Source organism: Panthera onca, chromosome Y, assembly GCF_046562875.1.
Source record: "Panthera onca isolate mPanOnc1 chromosome Y, mPanOnc1 haplotype 2, whole genome shotgun sequence".
Taxonomy (NCBI): Eukaryota; Metazoa; Chordata; class Mammalia; order Carnivora; family Felidae; genus Panthera; species Panthera onca.
Genome location: NC_138358.1, coordinates 22,762,715 through 22,787,813, shown reverse-complemented (window position 1 = coordinate 22,787,813; position 25,099 = coordinate 22,762,715). Strand labels below are relative to the sequence as shown.

The 25,099-nt window shown below is 41.3% G+C and overlaps 1 protein-coding gene and 1 pseudogene across 1 annotated transcript in view; one reads left to right on the top strand and one right to left on the bottom strand.

Moving 5' to 3' along the window:
* Positions 1–25,099, bottom strand: part of LOC145714920 (uncharacterized) — a 52,514-nt gene that overhangs the window by 18,413 nt on the left and 9,002 nt on the right. The window lies entirely within an intron of this gene.
* LOC145714894 (ras-related protein Rab-9A-like) lies at positions 17,145–17,774 on the top strand (annotated as a pseudogene).

Below are 25,099 nucleotides of genomic sequence, written 5' to 3'. Positions count from 1 at the left end.
AATTAACTTTTGTGAGTGTTAAAGAGAGAACAATTAAGATCTACACTCAGCAAATTTTAGGTATACAAACCAATACATAGCATATCAAGTATGAAATACGGTATTATCTGTAGTCATCCTGTTGCACATTAGATATCCTGAACTTATTTATCCTGTGAAGACAGAATCTTGTATCCTTTCACCAACATGTTTTCCTTTCCCCTGTCCCCTGTTTCCTGGTAAAAACAATTATACTCTCTGCCTGTTAAGATTTGGTTTTTAGAATTTCACTTATAAATGAGAGCACACAGGAATTATTTTTCAGTCTTTGACATATCACTTGCATAATGTCCTCCAGTTTCATCCATATTGTCTCAAAGGATAACACTGCCTTCTTTTCTAAGGCTGACTAATATTCCACATTTTCGTTATCTACTTATTCATCAGTAGATACTTAGGTTGTGTTCGTTGTGTGACTATTGTGAATAATACTGCAGTGATATAGGAGTGCAGGTATCTCCTGCAGGAGTGCACATGATGATTTCATTCCCTCTAGAAATATACTCAGAAGAAATTTCTGAGTGTTTCCTATGATAGTTGCTTTTTGAGTTACCTTCAGTGTTTTCATAATGGCTGTACAAATCTACATTGCCATTAATAGTGCACAAAGGTACTCTTTGCTTTATACATCTTTGTCAATACTTACCTTTTTCACAGTGGCCCATCTAACAATGGTAGGTGAAAATATATTGTTTTCATGCTTTGTCAAAGATTAGTTGACCATACATTTGTGGGCCCAATTCTGGGGTCTCTCTTCCATTCCATTGGTTTATGTGTCTGTTTTCGTACGGAAACCAATTTGACAATAAATTATGTTTAAAATATTGCTTTCATTTGCATTTCCATGATGGTTGGTGATGTTGAAAATCTTTTCACACTATTGTTGGCCATTGTGTGTCTTTGGAAAATGTCTATTCAGATCCTTTATCCATTATTTCTACTTGGGTTATTTTCTTGCTGATGAGTTGTTTGAGTTCTTTCTATATTTTGGATATTAACTCCTTATCAGATATATGCTTAGCATGTATTTTCCCATTCTGAAGGCTGTCTCTTTGTTTCCCTTACTAAGGAGAGTTTTTAGTTTGAGAAAATCCCTTTTTTTTTTTTTTTTTAATTTATTTTGCTTTTGTTGCTTTTGCTATTTTGTCATATCCAAAAAAAATCACTGCCGGTCTTAAGAAGCATTTTTCTGTGTTTTCTTCTAGAACTATTACAGTTTCAAGTAATTTTTAAATTCCTTAAAATTTAATATTTAAATTGCAGTCAGTTAACATACAGTGTTATATTCGTTTCAGGTATACTATCTAATGATTCAACAATTCTACACACAACTCAGTGCTCATCACACCAAGTGCACTCCTTAATCCCCATCATCTTTTTCACTCATTCCCCACACTCCTCCCATCTGGTAATCATCAGTTTGTTCTTTAGAGTTAAGAGTCTGATTCTTGGTTTGCCACTCTCTTTCAGTCTCTTCCTTGCTGTGTTCATTTGTTTTGTTTCTTAAATTCCACATGTGACTGACACCATACAGTATTAGTTTTTCTCTGACTGACTTATTTTGCTTAGCATAATAGTCTATAGCTCTATTCACATTGTTACAAGTGGCAAGATTCATTCTTTTTTTAATGACTGAGTAATATTTCATTGTATATGTATACCATATCTTCTTTATCCATTTATCAGTCAATGGACATTGGGCTCTTTCCATAATTTAGTTATTATTGTAGATAATGTTGCTATAAATTTCAGGTTGCATGTGTCCCTTCAAATCAGTATTTTCGTATTCTTTGGGTAAATACCTAGTAGTGCAGTTTCTAGGTCATAGGGTCATTCTATTTTTGACTTTTTGAGGAACCTTGATACTATTTTCCAGAGTGTCTACACCAGTTTGCATTCCCACCAGCAGTGCAAGAGGGTTCCCCTTTCTCCACATGCTCACCAGCATCTGTTCCCTGGATTGTTAACTTTAATGGTGATATCTCATCATGGTTTTGATTTGAAGTTCCCTGATGATGAGTGATGTTGAGCATCTTCACATATTTCTATATATTGCCATCTATAATGTAGTCTTCACAAAAATTTCTATTTAGATTCCTTGCCTATTTTTAATTGGGCTGTTACTCTTTCTGAGGTCATATTTATAAGTTCTTTATATGTTTGGATATTAACCTTTTATTGCATATGTTTTGTTAAATATATTCTCCCATTCAGTAGGTTACCTTTTTCTTTATGGACACTTTCTTTAGCTGTGTAAAACATTTTTACTTTGGTGTAATCCCAATAGCTTAATTTTGCTTTTGTTTCCCTTGCTAAAGGAGACATCCCTAGAAAAAATATTTCTATGGCTAATGTCAAAGACATTACTAGCTATGTTTTCTTATAGGAATTTTACAGTTTCAGATCTCACATTTAGATCTTAATTCGTTTAGAGTTTTGTTTTTTTCTGTATGGTATAAGAAAGTGGTCTAGTTTCTTTTTTCTTTTTTGTGCATGTTGCTATCCACTGTATCCAACCCCATTTAAAAAAAAGGAAGGAAGGGAGGGAGGGAGGGAGGGAGGGAGGGAGGGAGGGAGGGAGGGAGAAAAGATTTTATTTTAAGTAATCTCTGCACCCAAAGTTGCATGCTGTATTAACTGAGCCAGCAAGGTGCACCCCCCAACACCACTTGTTGAAGAGACTGTCCTTTTCCTATTGTATATTCTTGCCTCCTTTGTCATAAGTTACATTGACCCTAAAAGCATGGATTTATCTCCCGAGTTTCTATTCTTTTCCATTGATCTATGCATCTGTTTTGTGCCATTACCACACTATTTTGATTAATGTAACTTTGTAGTGTATCTTGAAATCTAGGATTCTGATACCTTCAGTTTATTCTTCTTTTCAAGACTGTTTTGGTTATTTGGGTCTTTTGTGGTTCAGTACAAACTTTAGGGTTAGTTGCTTTAGTTCTGTTGGTACTTTGATAGGGATTGCTTTAGATCTGTAGATTGCGTTGGATAGTATAGACCTGTTAACCACATTGGTTTTCTACTCTGTAAACATGGAATATCTTTACATTTGTTTGTGATTCCTTCAGTTTCTTTTCACCAATACGTTATAGTTTTGGGAGTACTGGTCTTTTACCTCTTCTTTATTCCTAGATATTTTATTATTCTTGGTGCCTTGTAGATGTGACTGTTTTCTTGTTTTCTTTTTCCAGTGCTTCATTATTAGTGTATAGTATGCAACAGATGTCTGTATATCAATTTGTATTCTGTGACTTTGCTGAATTCATTTACTAGTTTTAATAGGTTTTTTTTTGGGGGGGGAGGAATATTTAGGGTTTTCTGTGTCATCACATCGTGTCATCTGCAAATAGGGAAAGTTACTTCTTCCTTACCAACTTACATGCCTTTATCTCATTTTCTTGCCCAATTGCTTTGGTTAGTATTTTCAGTACTTTGTTGGATAAAAGTGGTGACATTGGACATCCTGATCTTTTTACTGACTTTACAAAATGACGACAACAACAACAACAATAACAACAGCAGCAACAACAACAACAACAAAACCCTCAGTGTCTCCTGGTTGAGTATGATGTTAGCTTTTGAGTATGACTCAGGATTTCTGCTTCCTTCAGTTTTATGTTCCCTTTCTCTCTCTTTTCCTTCTGGGATCCCATAATGCAAATGTTGTTACGTGTGATGGTGTCCCTGAGTTCCCTTAACCTATTCTTCTTCTTCCTGTCTTTGATTTGGGTCCAGCTTGGTTGCTTTCTGTGTTGCTTTACTGTCTTTCAGCTTGTGAATCCATCTTCTGCTTCCTGTAATTTGCCATCGATTTCCTCTAGTTTATTTATTTATTTTTTTAATTTCACTGAGTTCTTATCTCTGATTGGTTATTTTTTTTTTTATATGTTCTCTCTCTTTGTTGGAGCTCTGACTAGTGTCCTCCACTCTTTTCTCAAATCCATTGGTTATCTTTCTTACCATTACTTTGAATTCTCTGTGAGGCATATTCTCATCTCTGGGCCAGCTAGCACTTTTACTATGGTTTTGTCCTATTGTTTCACTTGGATCATATTCCTCTGTCTCCTCATTTTGTCTCACTCTTTGTGTCTGTTTCTCTGTGTTAGGAAAGTCAGCTCCATCTCCTACTCTTGAAAGTAGGGGTCTTATGAAGAACAGGTCCTGTAGTGCCCTGCAGTTTGATGCGCCCTGATCACCCTGGCACTACAGGGGGTGTCTTCTGTGTTTGTTGCATGCACCCTACTCCTGTAGCTGAGCTGTGTTTGCCTTCAGCCTACTCATATGCAGTGGCTCCCTTTGTGGCAGTCAGACCAGATGTCTGCCTGTGAGTCCTCTATTGGGGCTGTCATAGAACCGAACCATGTCTGGTTAGCTTTACCTCTCCCCAAGGCAGGAGTGACTTTGGAGTAGTGGTCACTCTTGGGGCTGCCTGCTGTCAGGCACCACTGTGAAGGGCCGCATGTGGAATGGGGCATGTCCTGAGATTAGCAAAAAAACTTTCCCACGTACCCCAGGAACTTTTGAAACTGCTGCCTCTATGCTGTGTCTCAACAGTGTTGTTTGTTTTGCTGTCTTTTCCTGGGTAGGGATTCCAGTCACCCTCCAGTTCTCTAAGAGCCAAGTGCGCTGAGTTTTAAAGTATCTGGAGTTAAGTCACCCTGCTTGTAAAAACTCAAGCAGTTAAGTCCTACTGGTTTTCAAAGCCAAATATTATGTACTGGTCTTCTGACTGCAGGTTACTCAAGTCTTGGGGGCTTTGAGTGAGGTCCCTTCCTTTCCCTTCTCTGTGCTTCTGTTATCCCTATTTGCAATTAGTCTTGACAGAGATTTGGTTCCTAATGGGTTATCTGACCCTCCTACTGTTTTCTGATATGGCCTCCTCTGCGATTAACTGGAAAGACTGTTCTGGGGCTTTGAGTCATTTTCTGGGTTAGATGTATCAGGGGGATGAGGTGAGCTTAGGATCCTCACACTCTGCCATTGTCTCAGGCTCCCAGCGGTACAGCTTTACTCTAAATACTGCTTTTGCTGTATCCAGTAAATTTTGGTTTCTTGTATTTTCATTTTCATTTGCTCAAGACACTTTTTTGTTTTCCCCATTGATTTCTTACTGACTCATTGGTTGTTTAGGAATCTGTTGCTTACTTTCCACATGTTTATGAATTTTCCAGTTTTATTATGATGGATTTCCAGTTTCATACCATTGCAGTCAAAAAGATATTTGATATGGGCTTTAATTTTCTTAAATTTTCAAAATTTGGTTTATGTCCTAACATATGACCTGTTTTGTGTATGATTGAGAAGAATATGTATTCTGCTACTATTTTTTAAATGTTTCTTTTTGAGTGATAAAGAGTGTGAACGAGGGAGGGGCAGAGAAAGAGGAAGACACAGAATCCAAAGCAGGCTCCAGGCTGTGAGCTGTCAGCACAGAGCCCAACACGGGGCTCAAACCCACAAACGTTGAGATCATGACCTGAGCCAAAGTCAGACGCTTAACCAACTGAGCCACCCAGGACCCCTGCATTCTGCTACTACTTGACAGACTCTTTGGCATATGTCTTTTGGGTCCATTTGGTCTATTGTGTTTTTCAAGTCCAGTCTTTATTTGCTGTCTGGATGATCTATCCATTGTTAAAAAGTGGCTACTAACATACCTACTACTATTACATTGCCTTCTAATTCTTCCTTCAGATATATTATTTGCTTTACATATTTCGTTGCTCCAGTGTTGGAAATATACATATTTATAATTATAATCTCACAAGGAATCAATCCCCTTATCATTTTTAATGACCTTTTTTCTCTTTACAAATTTTTACGTATTTTATGTAAGAATGGTCACTCCTGCTCTTTTTCGGTTATATTTTTGTGGACTATTATTTTCCAGCACTTTACTTTCAGATGTGTTTGTTTAAAGCTAAAATCAGTCTCTTGTTGACAGCAGATAGTTGAATATTAGTATTGATTGTTTTTTTTTCTTGCTTTGAATTTAATAAGAATGTTTAAGTTTATATATTATTGGCAATGAATCTCAGACTTAAATAACAATCTGCATCCAGTAGTTTTTTGGGTAACATGGAATTGGTATAGCCAGATCTTAAGTCATTTTAATTTTGTGTTAAATTAATATTTGTAACACATGGTGTTCCTGAATGCACAGAAAACATTTTCCTGGAATTATTTTGTTTTTAATACCATCACCCCTTTTAACAAATTTTGAAAAGGTATGAAAGTTGGGCCTAGGGAGGGGAACTTCAGTTCAGTTCAATCTTTATATGTCATGAGTCGTCATTCTTTCTCATTTGATAATTATGATTCTGACTGTAGTTGTCATTTTTAGTTAGTTTTAACATGACAAAATTAACAAATTACTATTGATATAGGCTTCTCAGCTTGCACAGATTATGAATTGTAAGTGAAATGAAGGAGCATTTCTAGTTGACAAACGGATCCACAGGTAATACAATGTCTTTAAATTAAGCTTGTGACAATTAAACCAATAAACATAGCAATGAAGAAACTGTCTACAAAGTACAACCATGGAATGTTCATTCAATATATGCTGGAATCTGTAGTTTAAGGAAAAGAGTAAAATTACTTGAAGTAGAACAAATGGTAACCAGTTATCAAGAAAACAGGTAACAGACTTGGGCAGAGCTCAGCTTGGCGGGGAACAAAGGCGCCAGCGCCATCTCCCCTGCCCATCCCCCAGCCAAAATCCCAAAGGGAACCAGTTCCTGCCAGGGAACTTGCTCGCTCCGCGCAAACACCCAACTCTGTGCTTCTGCGAAGCCAAACCTCCGGCAGCGGATCTGACTCCCTCCCGCTGCCACAGGGCTCCTCCTGAAGTGGATCACCTAAGGAGAAGCGAGCTAAGCCTGCCCCTCCACCCCCCCGTGCACCTTGCCTACCCACCCCAGCTAATACGCCAGATCCCCAGCAACACAAGCCTGACAGTGTGCAAGTAGCCCAGACGGGACACGCCACCCCACAGTGAAGCCCGCCCCTAGGAGAGGGGAAGAGAAGGCACACACCAGTCTGACTGTGGCCCCAGCAGTGGGCTGGGGGCAGACATCGGGTCGGACTGCGGCCCCGCCCACTAACTCCAGTTATACACCACAGCACAGGGGAAGTGCACTGCAGGTCCCCACCACGCAAGGGACTCTCCAAAATGACCAAACGGAAGAATTCCCCTCAGAAGAATCTCCAGGAAATAACAACAGCTAATGAACTGATCAAAAAGGATTTAAATAATATAACAGAAAGTGAATTTAGAATAATAGTCATAAAATTAATCGCTGGGCTTGAAAACAGTATACAGGACAGCAGAGAATCTCTTGCCACAAAGATCGAGGGACTAAGGAACAGTCACGAGGAGTTGAAAAACGCTTTAAACGAAATGTAAAACAAAATGGAATCCACGATGGCTCGGCTTGAAGAGGCAGAGGAGAGAATAGGTGAACTAGAAGATAAAGTTATGGAGAAAGAGGAAGCTGAAAGAAAGAGAGATAAAAAAATCCAGGAGTATGAGGGGAAAATTAGAGAACTAAGTGATACACTAAAAAAAAATAATATACGCATAATTGGTATCCCAGAGGAGGAAGAGAGAGGGAAAGGTGCTGAAGGGGTACTTGAACAAATTATAGCTGAGAACTTCCCTGAACTGGGGAAGGAAAAAGGCATTGAAATCCAAGAGGCACAGAGAACTCCCTTCAGACGTAACTTGAATCGATCTTCTGCACGACATATCATAGTGAAACTGGCAAAATACAAGGATAAAGAGAAAATTCTGAAAGCAGCAAGGGATAAACGTGCCCTCACATATAAAGGGAGACCTATAAGACTCGTGACTGATCTCTCCTTTGAAACTTGGCAGGCCAGAAAGGCTTGGCACGATATCTACAGTGTGCTAAACAGAAAAAATATGCAGCCGAGAATCCTTTATCCAGCAAGTCTGTCATTTAGAATAGAAGGAGAGATAAAGGTCTTCCCAAACAAACAAAAACTGAAGGAATTTGTCACCACGAAACCAGCCCTACAAGAGATCCTAAGGGGGATCCTGTGAGACAAAGTACCAGAGACATCACTACAAGCATAAAACATACAGACATCACAATGACTCTAAACCCATATCTTTCTATAATAACACTGAATGTAAATGGATTAAATGCGCCAACTAAAAGACATAGGGTATCAGAATGGATAAAAAGCAAGACCCATCTATTTGCTGTCTACAAGAGACTCATTTTAGATCTGGGGACACCTTTAGATTGAGAGTGAGGGGATGGAGAACTATTTATCATGCTCCTGGAAGCCAAAAGAAAGCTGGAGTAGCCATACTTATATCAGACAAACTAGACTTTAAATTAAAGGCTGTAACAAGAGATGAAGAAGGGCATTATATAATAATCACAGGGTCTATCCACCAGGAAGAGCTAACTATTATAAATGTCTATGCGCCAAATACCCGAGCCCCCAGATATATAAAACAATTACTCATAAACATAAGCAACCTCATTGATAAGAATGTGGTCATTGCAGGGGACCTTAACACCCCACTTACAGAAATGGATAGATCATCTAGACACACAGTCAATAAAGAAACAAGGGCCCTGAATGATACATTGGATCAGATGGACTTGACAGATATATTTAGAACTCTGCATCCCAAAGCAACAGAATATACTTTCTTCTCGAGTGCACATGGAACATTCTCCAAGATAGATCATATACTGGGTCACAAAACAGCCCTTCATAAGTTTACAAGAATTGAAATTATACCATGCATACTTTCAGACCACAATGCTATGAAGCTTGAAATCAACCACAGGAAAAAGTCTGGAAAACCTCCAAAAGCATGGAGGTTAAAGAACACCCTACTAACGAATGAGTGGGTCAACCAGGCAATTAGAGAAGAAATTAAAATATACATGGAAACAAACGAAAATGAAAATACAACAATCCAAACGCTTTGGGATGCAGCGAAGGCAGTCCTGAGAGGAAAATACATTGCAATCCAGGCCTATCTCAAGAAACAAGAAAAATCCCAAATACAAAATCTAACAGCACACCTAAAGGAAATAGAAGCAGAACAGCAAAGGCAGCCTAAACCCAGCAGAAGAAGAGAAATAATAAAGATCAGAGCAGAAATAAACAATATAGAATCTAAAAAAACTGTAGAGCAGATCAACGAAACCAAGAGTTGGTTTTTTGAAAAAATAAACAAAATTGACAAACCTCTAGCCAGGCTTCTCAAAAAGAAAAGGGAGATGACCCAAATAGATAAAATCATGAATGAAAATGGAATGATTACAACCAATCCCTCAGAGATACAAACAATTATCAGGGAATACTATGAAAAATTATATGCCAGCAAATTGGACAACCTGGAAGAAATGGACAAATTTCTAAACACCCACACTCTTCCAAAACTCAATCAGGAGGAAATAGAAAGCTTGAACAGACCCATAACCAGCGAAGAAATTGAATCGGTCATCAAAAATCTCCCAACAAATAAGAGTCCAGGACCAGATGGCTTCCCAGGGGAGTTCTACCAGACATTTAAAGCAGAGATAATACCTATCCTTCTCAAGCTATTCCAAGAAATAGAAAGGGAAGGAAAACTTCCAGACTCATTCTATGAAGCCAGTATTACTTTGATTCCTAAACCAGACAGAGACCCAGTAAAAAAAGAGAACTACAGGCCAATATCCCTGATGAATATGGATGCAAAAATTCTTAATAAGATACTAGCTAATCGAATTCAACAGCATATAAAAAGAATTATTCACCATGATCAAGTGGGATTCATTCCTGGGATGCAGGGCTGGTTCAACATTCGCAAATCGATCAACGTGATACATCACATTAACAAAAAAAAAGAGAAGAACCATATGATCCTGTCAATCGATGCAGAAAAGGCCTTTGACAAAATCCAGCACCCTTTCTTAATAAAAACCCTTGAGAAAGTCGGGATAGAAGGAACATACTTAAAGATTATAAAGGCCATTTATGAAAAGCCCACAGCTAACATCATCCTCAACGGGGAAAAACTGAGAGCTTTTTCCCTGAGATCAGGAACACGACAGGGATGCCCACTGTCACCGCTCTTGTTTAACATAGTGCTGGAAGTTCTAGCATCAGCAATCAGACAACAAAAGGAAATCAAAGGCATCAAAATTGGCAAAGATGAAGTCAAGCTTTCGCTTTTTGCAGATGACATGATATTATACATGGAAAATCCGATAGACTCCACCAAAAGTCTGCTAGAACTGATACATGAATTCAGCAAAGTTGCAGGATACAAAATCAATGTGCAGAAATCAGTTGCATTCTTATACACTAACAATGAAGCAACAGAAAGACAAATGAAGAAACTGATCCCATTCACAATTGCACCAAGAAGCATAAAATACCTAGGAATAAATCTAACCAAAGATGTAAAAGATCTGTATGCTGAAAACTATAGAAAGCTTATGCAGGTAATTGAAGAAGATATAAAGAAATGGAAAGACATTCCCTGCTCATGGATTGGAAGAATAAATATTGTCAAAATGTCAATACTACCCAAAGCTATCTACACATTCAATGCAATCCCAATCAAAATTGCACCAGCATTCTTCTCGAAACTAGAACAAGCAATCCTAAAATTCATATGGAACCACAAAAGGCCCCGAACAGCCAAAGTAATTTTGAAGAAGAAGACCAAAGCAGGAGGCATCACAATCCCAGACTTTAGCCTCTACTACAAAGCTGTCATCATCAAGTCAGCATGGTATTGGCATAAAAACAGACACATAGACCAATGGAATAGAATAGAAACCCCAGAACTAGACCCACAAACGTATGGCCAACTCATCTTTGACAAAGCAGGAAAGAACATCCAATGGAAAAAAGACAGTCTCTTTAACAAATGGTGCTGGGAGAACTGGACAGCAACATGCAGAAGGTTGAAACTAGACCACTTTCTCACACCATTCACAAAAATAAACTCAAAATGGATAAAGGACCTGAATGTGAGACAGGAAACCATCAAAACCTTAGAGGAGAAAGCAGGAAAAGACATCTCTGACCTCAGCCGTAGCAATCTCTTACTCGGCACATCCCCAAAGGCAAGGGAATTAAAAGCAAAAGTGAATTACTGGGACCTTATGAAGATAAAAAGCTTCTGCACAGCAAAGGAAACAACCAACAAAACTAAAAGGCAACCAACGGAATGGGAAAAGATATTTGCAAATGACACATCGGACAAAGGGCTAGTATCCAAAATCTATAAAGAGCTCATCAAACTCCACACCCGAAAAACAAATAACCCAGTGAAGAAATGGGCAGAAAACATGAATAGACACTTCTCTAAAGAAGACATCCGGATGGCCAACAGGCACATGAAAAGATGTTCAACGTCGCTCCTTATCAGGGAAATACAAATCAAAACCACACTCAGATATCACCTCACGCCAGTCAGAGTGGCCAAAATGAAGAAATCAGGAGACTACAGATGCTGGAGAGGATGTGGAGAAACAGGAACCCTCTTGCACTGTTGGTGGGAATGCAAATTGGTGCAGCCGCTCTGGAAAGCAGTGTGGAGGTTCCTCAGAAAATTAAAAATAGACCTACCCTATGACCCAGCAATAGCACTGCTAGGAATTTACCCAAGAGATACAGGAGTACTGATGCATAGGGGAACCTGTACCCCAATGTTTATAGCGGCACTCTCAACAATAGCCAAATTATGGAAAGAGCCTAAATGTCCATCAACTGATGAATGGATAAAGAAATTGTAGTTTATATACACAATGGAATACTACGTGGCAATGAGAAAAAATGAAATATGGCCTTTTGTAGCAACATGGATGGAACTGGAGAGTGTGATGCTAAGTGAAATAAGCCATACAGAGAAAGACAGATACCATATGGTTTCACTCTTATGTGGATCCTGAGAAACATAACAGAAACCCATGGGGCAGGGGAAGGAAAAAAAAAAAAAAAGAGGCTAGAGTGGGAGAGAGCCAAAGCATAAGAGACTGTTAAAAACTGAGAACAAACTGAGGGTTGATGGGGGGTGGGAGGGAGGGCAGGGTGGGAGGGAGGGCAGGGTGGGTGATGGGTATTGAGGAGGGCACCTTTTGGGATGAGCACTGGGTGTTGTATGGAAACCAATTTGACAGCAAATTTCATATATTAAAAAATTTAAAAAAATAATAAAGTTCATATTTAAGACAAAAAAAAAAGAGATAAGGGGTTGTCTTTATACAATAATTTAGGAATTTTCTAAAGACTCTGCACACAATAATTATATAGTTATACATTGAGTTAACCCAGAGACAGCAAGATATGCACAATTGTTGAATTTAGAGATAGAGTATATCTATTTTTTAATTATATTTTATTTTTTCATAATTGATAACATTTCACCAACTAAGTCATTTTAAGAACAGTACTTTAAACACTACTACATTAAGAATCATTTACATAAAAATTAGTATACCAACTCTGAGTAATAAACATTTTTTTCAGTTTTCATTTTTGTTGCTGTTAATAAACGGAAATTACCACTCTTGAATTTTCAGCTGAAGATATGCAAAAGGAAATGTAAGGTACAAGATTAGTAAATCTGTATTTTTGTCTCAGATATCAGACGTATATAACTTAAATCTATGTAAGTTAAGATATCAAATGTAAACATTGTAGGGTTTTCAAAGATTAAGTACTTGGCATTAATGTCTGCTAAATGCCCCCTCTTCATATTTACCAAGAGAGAAGGGAAGACAACTCATATGGTACTTCTTAGAGTTGAGATTCTTTAAAATGGAATTTTAATGATTTGGACTAGGAAATTTTTTTTTAGAAATTGATACTTTTAATATGAAATCTCAGGCTCAATTGTTTAAGCATCTGACTTTGACTCAGGTATGATCTCACGGTTTGTGAGTTTGAGTCGCTCATTGGATGAGGTCTATTCCCACTTTGTGTGAGCATGAACCCTGCTCCAGGTTAGCATGAGCCTGCTCTGTGTGAGTACCAGCCCTTGAGCTACACTCTGGGTGACTTCAAGCCTGCTCTGGGTGAACTCAAGCCCTGATCTGGGGTGAGCTTCAGTCTTGCTCTGAATGATCTCTAGCTCACTCCTGGTAAACACAAGCCCTGCTCTATGTGATCTTGTGCCCTGCTGCATGTGACCTCGTGCCCTGCTCCTAGTGACCTCGAGCCCCGCTCTGGGTGAACACAAGTTCTGCTGCAGGTAAGTTCCTGTGCTGTTCTCAGTGACCTTGTGCCCTGCTCTAGGTGACCTCAAGCCCAGCTGCAGGTGAGCTGAAGCACTATTCCAAATAACCTGAAGTCCCATATCTAATGGGCTTGTGTCCTAATTCAGGTGAGCTCATAACCTGCTCTGTATGAGCTCAGACTCCATTAAGGTAAGTTTCTGCTCTACTCCGGTTGAGTCATGCCCCACTGCTTGTGAGCTCATGCCCTACATTGTGTGACCTTGTGCCCTGCTCTGGGTCACCGATAAACCTGCTCTGGGTGACTTCTATCCTGGTCCAGTTAAACTTGTGACCTGCTCAGGGTGAGCACAAACCCCTCTCAGGGTAAGCACAAGCCCAGTTATGGGTGGGCATGAGCCCCACACTGAGTTAGAGTGGGCCTACAAAAGCTAAATATGAGCCCTGGTTCAGGAGACCTCATGCCCTGGTATGTTTGAACTCATGTCCTTTGATTCATTGTCTTTTGAGCTCAAGTCCCGCTCCCAGTGAGCATGAGTCCTGCTCCTGGTGGGCTTGAGTCCTGCTCTGGATGAGCTCAATCCCCATTCTGAGTGAGCTCCAGCAGCCCTCTGGCGAAATACAGACCTTGCTCCGTGTGACCTCATACCACCCTCCGGGTGACCATGAGCTCCACTTAGGGTGAGTTCATGCTCCACTCCAGGTGAGCACCAGAGCACCAGCCCCGCTCGGGGTGTCAACATGCTCCACTCTGGGCAATCTCAAGCCCCTTTTTGCTTAAGCATGGATACTTTTCCCAGTGACCTGGAGCCCCTCTCCAGTTGAGCACGAGACCTTCTCTGGTGAGTTTGTCTTGCTCCAGGTGACCTCAGGCGCTGCTCAGATTTTGCACCAGTCCCACTTCTCGTGAGCACGTGCCCTCTTCTGTGTGACCTTGTGCCCCACTCAGCAGAACCTCCAGACCAATACTGGGTGATCTCTAGCTCGGCTCCTAATGAATAATCTTGTGTCCCACTGCAGTTGAGCAAAGCCTAGTTTGGGGTGACCTTGAATCCCACTCCCAGTGAACTTGTTTTTAGCTCCACATGACCTCGTGCTTCACTCCAGGTGCACTCGAGCCACGCTTGAGTTCAGCCCATGTTCTGGGTGACCTTGTGCCTGTCTCCAATTGAAATGAGCTCGGCTTGATATGCCTTCTTCCCTGCTCTGGGTGACCTTGACCCCCACACCTGGTGAGCTCATGCCACACTTTGGGTGTACTAAAGCCTTTCTCAGAGTGAGAGGTAGCCATCCCCAGGTGAGTGTGAGCCCAGTTTTGATGAGCCTGTGTTATGCTCTGGGTGACCTCATGCCAGGTGATCTCAAGACTCTGTCTTGGTGAGCTTGTCTCACTCTCTATGTGGCCTCAGACCCCACTCGGGTTTTGCCCCAGCCCCACTTCTGCTGAGCACATGTCCCTTTCTCTGTGAGCGAGGGCCACTGTCCAGGTGAGCTCCAGGTGCCCTGCAAGTGAGCTTGCGTCTTCTTCACATTACCAAGGGCCCCTCTCTTTATGATTCTGTGCTCTGCTGCAGGGACCTTCGAGTGGCGCTTGCTGTGACCTCGTGTCCCTCTGCAGGTAGCTCAAGTTATGTTCCAAGGGACATGGAGTCCTGCTCCTGGTGAGTTCAAGCCCTGCTCCAGGGGATCGGTAAGCCCACTCCAGCTAACCCCGTGCCCCTCTCTGATGACCTGCTTCCCTTCTCAGTGAGACCTTGCCCCACACCAGGGGGAACTCAAGTCCTGATCCACATGGCTGGTGCCCCACTTCTAGTGAATGCCTCTGAAGCTCTGGGTGAGTTCGTGCCAACTGTTGTGTGCCAGAATCCAAGCTATCCAACCAGCCTGATGGCATGGCCCAGGTAGTGGACGGATTGGTGACTGCAGGGCAGCCCACCAACAGTGAAGCTTCCTGTACTCCTGCTTTTAGGTAATTTGGCCTTAATAAAAGTACCTGGGGAATTGTCTGTTGGGAAATTGCCCATGACAGGCCCTGTGGGAAAGAACTGTTGGGGAAAGAAAATAAGTTTCCACAAGAAAATTGTGCGGCCCTACATTTAGCCCTTGCCACCCCCTATAAAGGCTCCTCTACGTAATGGAAGGATATCTTCATATATTTCTCAGGCAAGGAAGGAACAAATGGATTTGAAAGCCCCACTCTGGTAACTAAGGAGTGTATCTATGGGCACAAGTTACTCCAACCCCTGGGCCCACTTGGCCTCCAGGAGGCATTCCAGATGATGATTGAACCTAGTCGTTTAAGGTACAGAATGGTTCATTAGTTCCTAGGTGCATTGTTTCTCTAAGAATGCATAAGGCATGGGTTCCTAAGGCCCTCTTGGCCCCCTCCTGGCACCTCCCACTGAGGTGAGCCCTTTTGTTCTCAAGCCACAAGTCGTTCAGAGAAACAACTAAGAGGTCATGTCCCTGTAACTGTTCCACTTCAGGTGTTGATAGATAGGTGACCTTTCATGAAAACAGCAAAGCAAATGCTTTATAGATTATAGATAAACATAGATACATAATGAAAATAATGTAAGAAATTAATCAATAAGCAAAGGCCAGGAGGGAATGTTATGAGAAAAAAAACCATGTTTTTCTTAAAGGGTGATTACACATAGGAACATTTTTGGAATTAGGTAATGCCAGAAAACATAGATGATGTACACTACAAGGAAATTGCTAACAAATATATAATGCCATGTTTGCAACAATAAAGCAGGCAGTTCAACATACTGCTGTTGTCTGTGTTCATTTTTATTTTTGTTTTATTTTTAGTTTTTTTTCACTTTTTCCCCGACGCCATTCATCCTTCAGGAACCCCTGGACCTGCTGGAGCTGGACTCTGGCAGTTGTGTGTCCTTGTGCAACCCTCCCCCCGCCCCGCGCCGGGGTGATCTGGGGCCCCAGTCAGCTTGACCTGGAGCTCCGCTCTGGAGGACCTGTTCCCTGCTCATATGAAGTTCTCTCTCTCTCTCTCTCTCTCTCTCTCTGTCTGTCTCCAAAAAAAATTCCATTGCTGGTGGCACCTGAGTGGCTCAGTCATTAAGGGTCCAACTCTTGGTTTCGACTCAGGTCATGATCTTACAGTTTCATGAGTTCAAGCCTGGTGTCAGGCTCTTGGCTGGCAAGGATTCTCTCTCTCTCACCCCCGCCCCCCTCCCGCCCTTCCCCAACTTGCAATGTCTCTATCTCTCTCAAAATAAAAAACTTAAAAAAAAAAGTCCTGCTGACAATTTTAGCATTCCCAATGAAGACAATGGAGTCCATTTACTCAGTCATTGGCTTATTTTTGTTCACAGCAGCATCATCTGCTTCTGTCTCTTGTTTCCTGATTACCAGTTCCTATGGTTATAGCAGTGGAAGAGGGAAAGGAAAGGTTATTGAGGAAACTCCTGGCACAAGATGAAAGCCATCAGCAAAACTGTCACTGTGCCAGTAAAGGGGTGTTTGAAATTATTACAGACACCTGCCTGCTTCGGTCTCCTGCATCTAACACGCGGTGGCAGGGCTTAAAGTGAGGAGTGGGGAATGGTTGAGAGCAAGGTCTTTGGGGTGACAGTGGCTTCGAGTGTTTGCCTCTGTCAACTGTGACCTAAGGGGCTGGGGAAGAACAAGCCCTCACTGCCTTAGGGAGCAGCAGTAGGGCTGTGCCTGGTACGCGCTTGAGCACTCAGTAGTGACCGCTCTTGCTACCCGATGACTTTCTGTGCAGAAAGGAGTGGGGACTCTGCGTTCAGTTTCCCTCATGCAGACATCTGTCCGCTTGTGCGTGGCAACGTGCAGGTCGGAAGGAATGTAATGGTGCCTTTTTATTTTACAGGGTTCTGAAGTCAAAGATCTTGAGAGTCATAATGGCAGGAAAATCGTTGCTTTTTAAAGTGATTACCCTTGGAGATGGTGGAGTTGGGAAGAGCTCTCTGGTGAACAGATATGTGACCAATAAATTTGATACCCAGCTCTTCCATACAATAGGCGTGGAATTTTTAAATAAAGATTTGGAGGTGGATGGACATTTTGTTCCCATGCAGATTTGGGACACGGCCGGTCAAGAGAGATTCAGAAGCCCGAGGACGCTGTTTTACCGAGGTTCTGACTGTTGCCTGCTCACTTTTAGTGTGGATGATTCTCAAAGCTTCCAGAACTTGAGTAACTGGAAGAAAGTAGTCATCTACTACGCAGACGTGAAAGAGCCCGAAAGCTTTCCTTTTGTGATTTTGGGTAACAAGATTGACAAGCGAACGGCAGGTGTCCACCGAGGAAGCCCAAGCCTGGTGCAAGGACAACGGCGACGATCCTTACTTTGAAACAAGTGCAAAAGATGCCACGAATGTCGCGGCAGCCTTTGAGGAAGCAGTTCGAAGAGTGCTTGCCATCGAGGATAGGTCAGACCACCTGATCCAGACCAACACCGTCAGTCTGCACCGCAAGCCCAAGCCTAGCTTGTCCTGCTGTTGATCGTTAGGGAGGTCACTGGTGCGGTGTAACCAACTCCCTCACCTACAGGAAAACACGGGCTGGGGATGAGAATTAGCGTTCGCAGCAACGGACAATCCACTTACAAAATTAAACTAACCATGTTGCTGCTTCGTTAGTGGGTGGGAGGAGGGATCGATCCATCCACTCCTGGAAGAATCAATTTACTCAGTAGTGGCACCTTACACTTGTAATTGGTAATGGTTGTCTAATAACGTTTAATTTAAATACGTAAGTTACAGAGCAAATAAATGAGATGATCGAGACTTTAATTATGATTACAACAAAACACTTGAATATTCTAGAAGTTACTGGTGTTTTTTCCCCCCCTGGGAAAATGGAGAACTACTTTTTTATGTGTATATTTTATGTAATTAGCAGTCAATTCCTGGTTGAGGCAGAAATATTCCCTAAAGCAATAATGTTCAGTATTAAAGATGAAAATCAAATGCATTTGCGTTGCAGTTATTTCATGACTTCTTCATTCTCTTTAAAATCACTGAGGTGTTCATATTTTTATTATTTTTTAAATTTTATTTAAATGCATGTCAGTTAACATCTAGCACAGTAATGGTTAAGTGTTTCACATGTTCCTTCTCCACATCACAGTCGGGCTCACTGGTAACCAACCACTCGTCATTTGCGTGCCACATGTGAGCCCCCAACCCCACCCCAACACAGAAGCGCACTTTGTCACTCTTGGAGGAAATCCTAAGGCTTGTTTGTCCTTTGTGTGAGGGTAAATGAAGACATCTTTTGTTTGGTCGCGTATTTAGTGCTGATATGCCCCGATTCGAGAGACCCCCGAAAACAAACCACCAGAGTCCAGAGCCAAAGCCAAGCGGCAAGGGTCGTTTATTGCAGGTTCGAACCCAGTCCTCCACGTACTCGTTGCTGGTGAGGCAAGAGGCCCCGAGCAAGGATCTTACAGCTTCTTTTATAGACAGGCACAAACAAGTTAGGGATCTTTTTGAGATTACAGAGTTGTTATAGGTTGACATTTAAATTTGAACGCTCAGAAGAACTTGATTGGTTCGCCTTTATTTCAAACCATTCAGCAGAACTTGATTGGTTCCCGCCTTTATGTCAGACTACCACCCGGAGCGCCCTGGCTGGTTTCGGGAATGGCGGGGGAGGGGAAAGATCTTTTCTTTGCAGTTGTGAGTACACCTGGTAATTTTTCTCTTAGCCTCTCAGTGCCTTCTCCATCACTGAACGTTGTGTAGGGATTTGCTCTCAAGGAGATTTTTTCATCCTTGGACTTAACTGATCGAGCAGCTCTCAGTCTTCGTGGATAGAGTTCATATGCTGCGCCGTTTGTGCCTCTGCCGTCTTCCGGAGGCCAGCTCACCTGCTGGGGGTCATCAGGGGACCTGCCCGGGCAGGGCTGTCGTGCGCTACTCATTGGGAGCCATCATCATTCAGTAAGCTAAGCTTTTGAAAATCTAATTTCCTAACAAATTGGCTCTAAGCAAAACATTTTAAGATTTTGAATTTGAGAGGATTAAATCTCTCCATTTTCTCAGCTAAGAGACAGTTGTAGTTTTTTTTACTTATAAAAAATGCCCCCCCACCCCTCCCCTCCCGGTGCCTAGATGGCCCAGTCTGTTAAGCGCCCTGATTTAGGCTAAGGTCATGAATTCATGGTTCATGAGTTCGAACCCCACGTTGGCCTCTGTGCTGACAGCTCGGAGTCTGGAGAGCGCTTTGGATTCTGTGTCCCATTCTCTTTCTGTCCCTCCCCTGCTCACACTCTGCCTCTCTCAAAAACAAATAAACATTAAAAAAAAAGTGCTCTTAAAAAAAAATTCCCCCCTCCCAAAATTAATCCTCCATAAAAAAAAAGGAAAAAAAAAAGAAATCCACCATTAACAAATTACTGTATATGATATATTCTTCCTTTTGTTTTTTGTCTAGGGGATTTGCTTTTTTTCTCAGTTAAAACCCATGGTTTTGTGATTCGCTGCTTTCTCTCAATATATGTGGACATATTTCCATTATAGTATATCTAGCTCATTTATCAACTGTACAGATATTTAAGAGTTTATTCAAACCATTCTCTATTGATGGATATCTAGCAGTAGCATATGAAAGTGCCAGTTTCACATACCTTGTTCAACAGTGGGTATTAGGAGTAAGTTTTTTCTTCATTTTTAAAAAGATTTTATTTTTAACCGATCTCTACACCCAGTGTGGGTCTTGAACTTAGAACCCCAAGATCAAGAGTCACATGCTCTACCAACTAAGCTTGCCAGGGACCCCTTGTTCATTTTTTGAATAGATGAGTCACATGTTTCAAAATCATAAGGCATAATGGTTTCAAAATCACAAGGCATAAGGGACAAAAATCTCTAACCTTGCCACCCAGTTCCTGTCCTTGGAGGTGGCATGTGTCAGTTTCTTGGGTATCAAGCTTGATACTTAGTATATAAGAAAAGCATATTGTATTAGTTTGCTGGGGCTGCCATAACAAAATGCATCCTGGGTGGCCTAAACAATGGGAATTTTTCTCACAGTTCTGGGAGCTTCAAGTCCAAGATCATGGTATTGGTAGGTTTAGTTTCTCCTAGAGTCTCTGGTTTACAGATAACCTTCCTCTGTGCTCAGTACCCTTCCCTCCCTACCCCATATCTCTCTGTCCAAGTTTCCCTCTCTTACAAGGACCCGAGTCAGATTGGATTTAGGGCCCACCCTAATGGGCTCATTTTAACTTAATTGCCTCTTTAATCGCCCGTCTCCAAATACGGTCACATTCTGAGGGATTTCTGTCACAACACATTTATTTTGAGGGGGACACAATTCAACCCATAATACTCATATATACGTGTAGGTGTTTACATAGTGTATAGTTTTGATGTTTGTACAGATTTAACTAATATTTTGCTGGTGTTTTAAAAACTAAGCAGCTTTTCAGTAACCTTTTTTCAGCTGAATATTCAGGGATTAGTTGGTCAGAGTCTAGAGCTGGGAAGCAAAAAATGGGCAAGGGAACAGACCTACAGGGTGTAAAGACAGGTGGGAAGGGAGAGTATTTCAGTTTAACACCGCGACTTAAAGGGATCCGGGGGCTGGCTGACGAAGCACAGTGCTGACATGTGACAACTTGGAGGAGGAACTAAACCTGACAGAAAGACGTCGCCTTCAAACAGAAATAGAAGGAGCTGACTTAAAAGCTCTTCAAGAAGGGGCAAATGGTAGCTGCATATCTGATTCTTCCGTTTGAAGAAAGTAAAAAGTCCTTTGATTGGCTGGTGTTGCCTAAACAAAGACAAGCAACATCGAAACAATAAGAGCTGGTGAACAAAGCAGCCGGGGACCTGGCGGGGCTGGGGGACAGGACGTTGGCAACAGCTGCTGAGCCCCGGGAAGCCCGCGAAATGGGGGCACTGTGCACATGGCCGGGTTTGGGAAGGGGCCCGAGGAGGGGCCCTGGTGCTGCAGTACCGCTGCTCGCCACACGGCAGCGGGCATCTACGCTTCTGTGTCCACTGATGGGACGTCTTTGAGACCGGTTAGTACAAGAAAAAGGCACACCACGGAACCTGAAGAATAGGCAAATGGACATTTGAAGCAGGTGTAGCAAATACAGTGTGCAATGTGGAGGCTGGAAAAGTACAATTCCATGGACGAAGTAACGTTTTTTCACCTGTGAAAAATTCCCTAGCTGAAGTTACAACATCCTAGACGGTCATGTTTTAAGACATTATATGGTCTAATTTTAAAACATTATTGAGGGTGTGGGAGAGGGACAGAAAGAGAGAATCCCAAGCAGGCTCTGTACTGTCAGCACAGGGCCTGATGTGGGGCTTGAACTCATGAACCTGTGATATCATGACCTGAGCTGAAATCAAGAGTTGGATGTTTAACTGACTGAGCCACCCAGGCGCCCTGAGGATGTTCCTCATCTTAAGAGAAAACCTTTACATTCTGTGAAAACGTAAGCTTTCCCCTTTTGTATACTAACACCCTGACACCAGTTCTGTCACAATACGAGTGGCTTATGGGCAGTGAAATGTGAAGTAGAAAAGTCCTGTGTACTGTCACAGGATGCTGAGAAGTCACTGCCCTTAGGCCAGCAACCAGGAAAGGCTGACATGATGGAGAAGTAAAAGAACATTTCTCAGACTCAGGTGGAGCCTAACCAGAGCACATCAAGCATCTCTCTACATACATGGAAAATGTGGGCAACAGTGAAGCATCCCAGTAAATGAGGACATCAGACGTGTGTTTTCTTTGGGGCATTAACATAGATTATAGGTCTACTCCTGACATAGTTCTGCTCAGTGGCGCGCCTAGCATGCTCTTGTCATCCCATTGCTCTTGTCTTCCTGAACCTTCACTGACATCACCTACTACCACATCTAAGTTTTGCTGGCTCTTCAGCTTTCCTATCAGCCACTGGTCTTCCCCCTGACCCAGTCCTGGTTCTGGCTTATCCACATGCCCAGCACTGCTTTTCCCCATTTGTGGCCCACGTGCTTTCCTAGTGCAGCTCACACCTGAGGTAGCATCCGCTCCCACGCTTGTGGCTATAGTTGCTCTTGATCTCCTTCAAAGACACAGCCACACACACAATCTGACACCGGACTACAGTAACCCTCTCCAACAGGACTTCTGCTCCTTGTCCCCATCTCAGCCTCATAGCATGGAGGAAAGGACCATGGTGTACAAAGTGCTCTACAACCCCCTGCTGAAAAGGCATCGTGGCAGTTCCCCGAATTATTTGCTAATTAAGGGTGGGGCAAACTACAGACAGCAAGTCCCCATTCTCTGTCTCTGTCTCTGATGGGGTCTCTCTGGCGAGGACCGCAGAACACACTTCCGCATTTCCAGGGGAGTACCTCTTTCTGCTCCCACAGCTATGGCACCTAGTTTGAGGCAATCTGAGTTCTATAAAATGGGTAAGATAGTTTGTAAACTTTCACTAGGGGAAAGAGGACCAAAACAGTAGCAGTGGCAGGGTAAATAGCGCTTACAAGACTCCACACTCTTGGACAAACATCTTTACTTAAGAAACCAAATAAAAAGATGGGGTAAAAAATCATGGTACCAGCTTCACACAAGGATATGAGACCAAACAGAAGTACTTGCCCATGTACTCATGATGGAACAATATTCTGTAGGTGTTCACAATCTGGACAGAACAGATGTGGTTACAGTATTTGTATTTGAGTGGACACTTACCAGTTTACAGTAAGATCCCACTTATCACAGCATAGCCCTCCCCTCCCCCTTGGTGTACAGCCTAAAAAGTAAAGAACACAAACATTAATGTAATACAAACTTTTGTTTGTTAACAATTTGACAATCACAATTTCTTACTAGTCTATCAACCAGTTCACTTGTTAGTTTACTGTCTGAGGGAAAGGCAATATAGGAACATAACCTGTCCCTTTGATCCTGGCCTCCCAATTTACAGACCTGGACCCAGGCTTCTGGATTTATAGCACAATCACTATTCCCAGTCTTTGACTGAGGCAGGCATGTGGTATCTGGCACTGTAAAAATTGTTTGCTTCAGCTTCCTGGGCAGTGCTATGCATGCTACCTATGTGGTTTCATAACAACATCTCTAGATGTATTAAAGCCCACATACATGGGCTGTCAACTTCATTCCCTACTGCAGAAACTGAGTTTTAAATGTGTCTACCAAATCTTGAGAACGACATTTGGTTCAGGATTGTGACATCAAAGTCAAGTTATCTGAATGGGTAAAGTCAAAAGCTCATTCTTAATTTTTAGAATAAAGATATTTTCAAGGTTATAGGAAGTATATAAATAACACTGCTCACAAGCAAATACTGATCTATTGATAATCATAAGAAACTGAATGCTCTGTTTTAAAATATTAAGGAATTTCATTAGGTTTACATAAATTTAGGCTACAGGTAAAACTTTCCCAGGCTATTCACTCAAGTTACTTATAATGTTCACATTGCTGAGAATACCCTATTGTACTGACATTGTTTATATCCAAATTTTTCTCAAGTTAAAAATTTTTAACTCAAGTTAAAAGGTGTTTCTTCCCAAGAAACTGAACTTTTCTGTCAAATGCACTTGATTAAATAGGAAAATGGGTTTCAAAAGATGAATTCATTGTGAACTAGGAAAGAAGGTATTGTTAAGCTTGTCAAAGTAAAAAGTCTGATGAATCATCAATCTCTAGAAGGAAATCATTTTAATGTTTTATATTAAATCATCAAAGACATCCAAAACAAAAGTCTAAAGATCACGTTTTTAAGCTGCATGAAAATGTTCCATTGTTAAACAGTAACGTGCCCTTGAGGAAATTTTTGTCTTTGGGTTTTAGTTTTGAGAAGTAATTATGTTAAGCTAACGGTGGTACGATAAGTGTTGCCTATATAACCTAAACAAACTTTCAGGATTCACCCTGCATCTGAAATACTGATCTTCTCACATTCATTATAAATATATGGATTAATCAGTAAGGCCCTTTGGCCATGAAACTAAAATCTACCATATGCTCACAGTTAAAAAAAAAGAAGTTATACCACAATGCTATTAGGTTACTCTTATGCAGTAATTTTTTTAACCATCAGTTTTTAAAACTTTGACACGTGGCTAAGTGATCAGTTTCTCAAAGAGTGTAATGAGTATATCATAATATAGGTGAAAAAATTGTTAAATGGAATCACTAATAAGGAAAAGGAGTTAGCCAGTTTTTATAGCTTAATTCACTTGACGTTGTCCATCTTTATTAAGAGGGCTAAATATTCTTATTTGCTATTTCTGACTAGGAATATTAATGGTGCTAATATGCAAAAAAATCCTGTTGAAGTATAGAACATTTAAATTACTAGGAACATACTGGTAGCAGTGCAGTTTAACCACCAACGTCTTATTAGTATTTTATTTTTTTTAATTAAGGCTCAAGAAATACAAGTGGCATCACTCTCCTTGAGCGACTGTTTGGTAAACTTTCCAACAGTTTATGATCTATAGTCATTGCATTGTAACTTACTTGTAAAGAAGATGGAGAACATTTTAGATTAAAATTATGAATAAATTTCCCTATGTAACCTGCTTTCTTCTCTTTTTAGGGTTCTCTAATGAAATCAACACTATGTGCCAAAAGGGGGAAAATGAAACCAATTTAAAAATAACAAGTCCTCTCCTGTACATATTAGCCTGTCAGGGAAGATGTGCTCGATGGGGAAGTTACCAGGACTACCTCTGACAGGGGCAGAGCTAGTCTGAGATGAAAACCACATTATGTCAAGGAGGTACCGCAAAAGGCCAGTTTCCAGTCACCGTTGCAATCCCTTTCTACAATCAGATTTGAAAAGT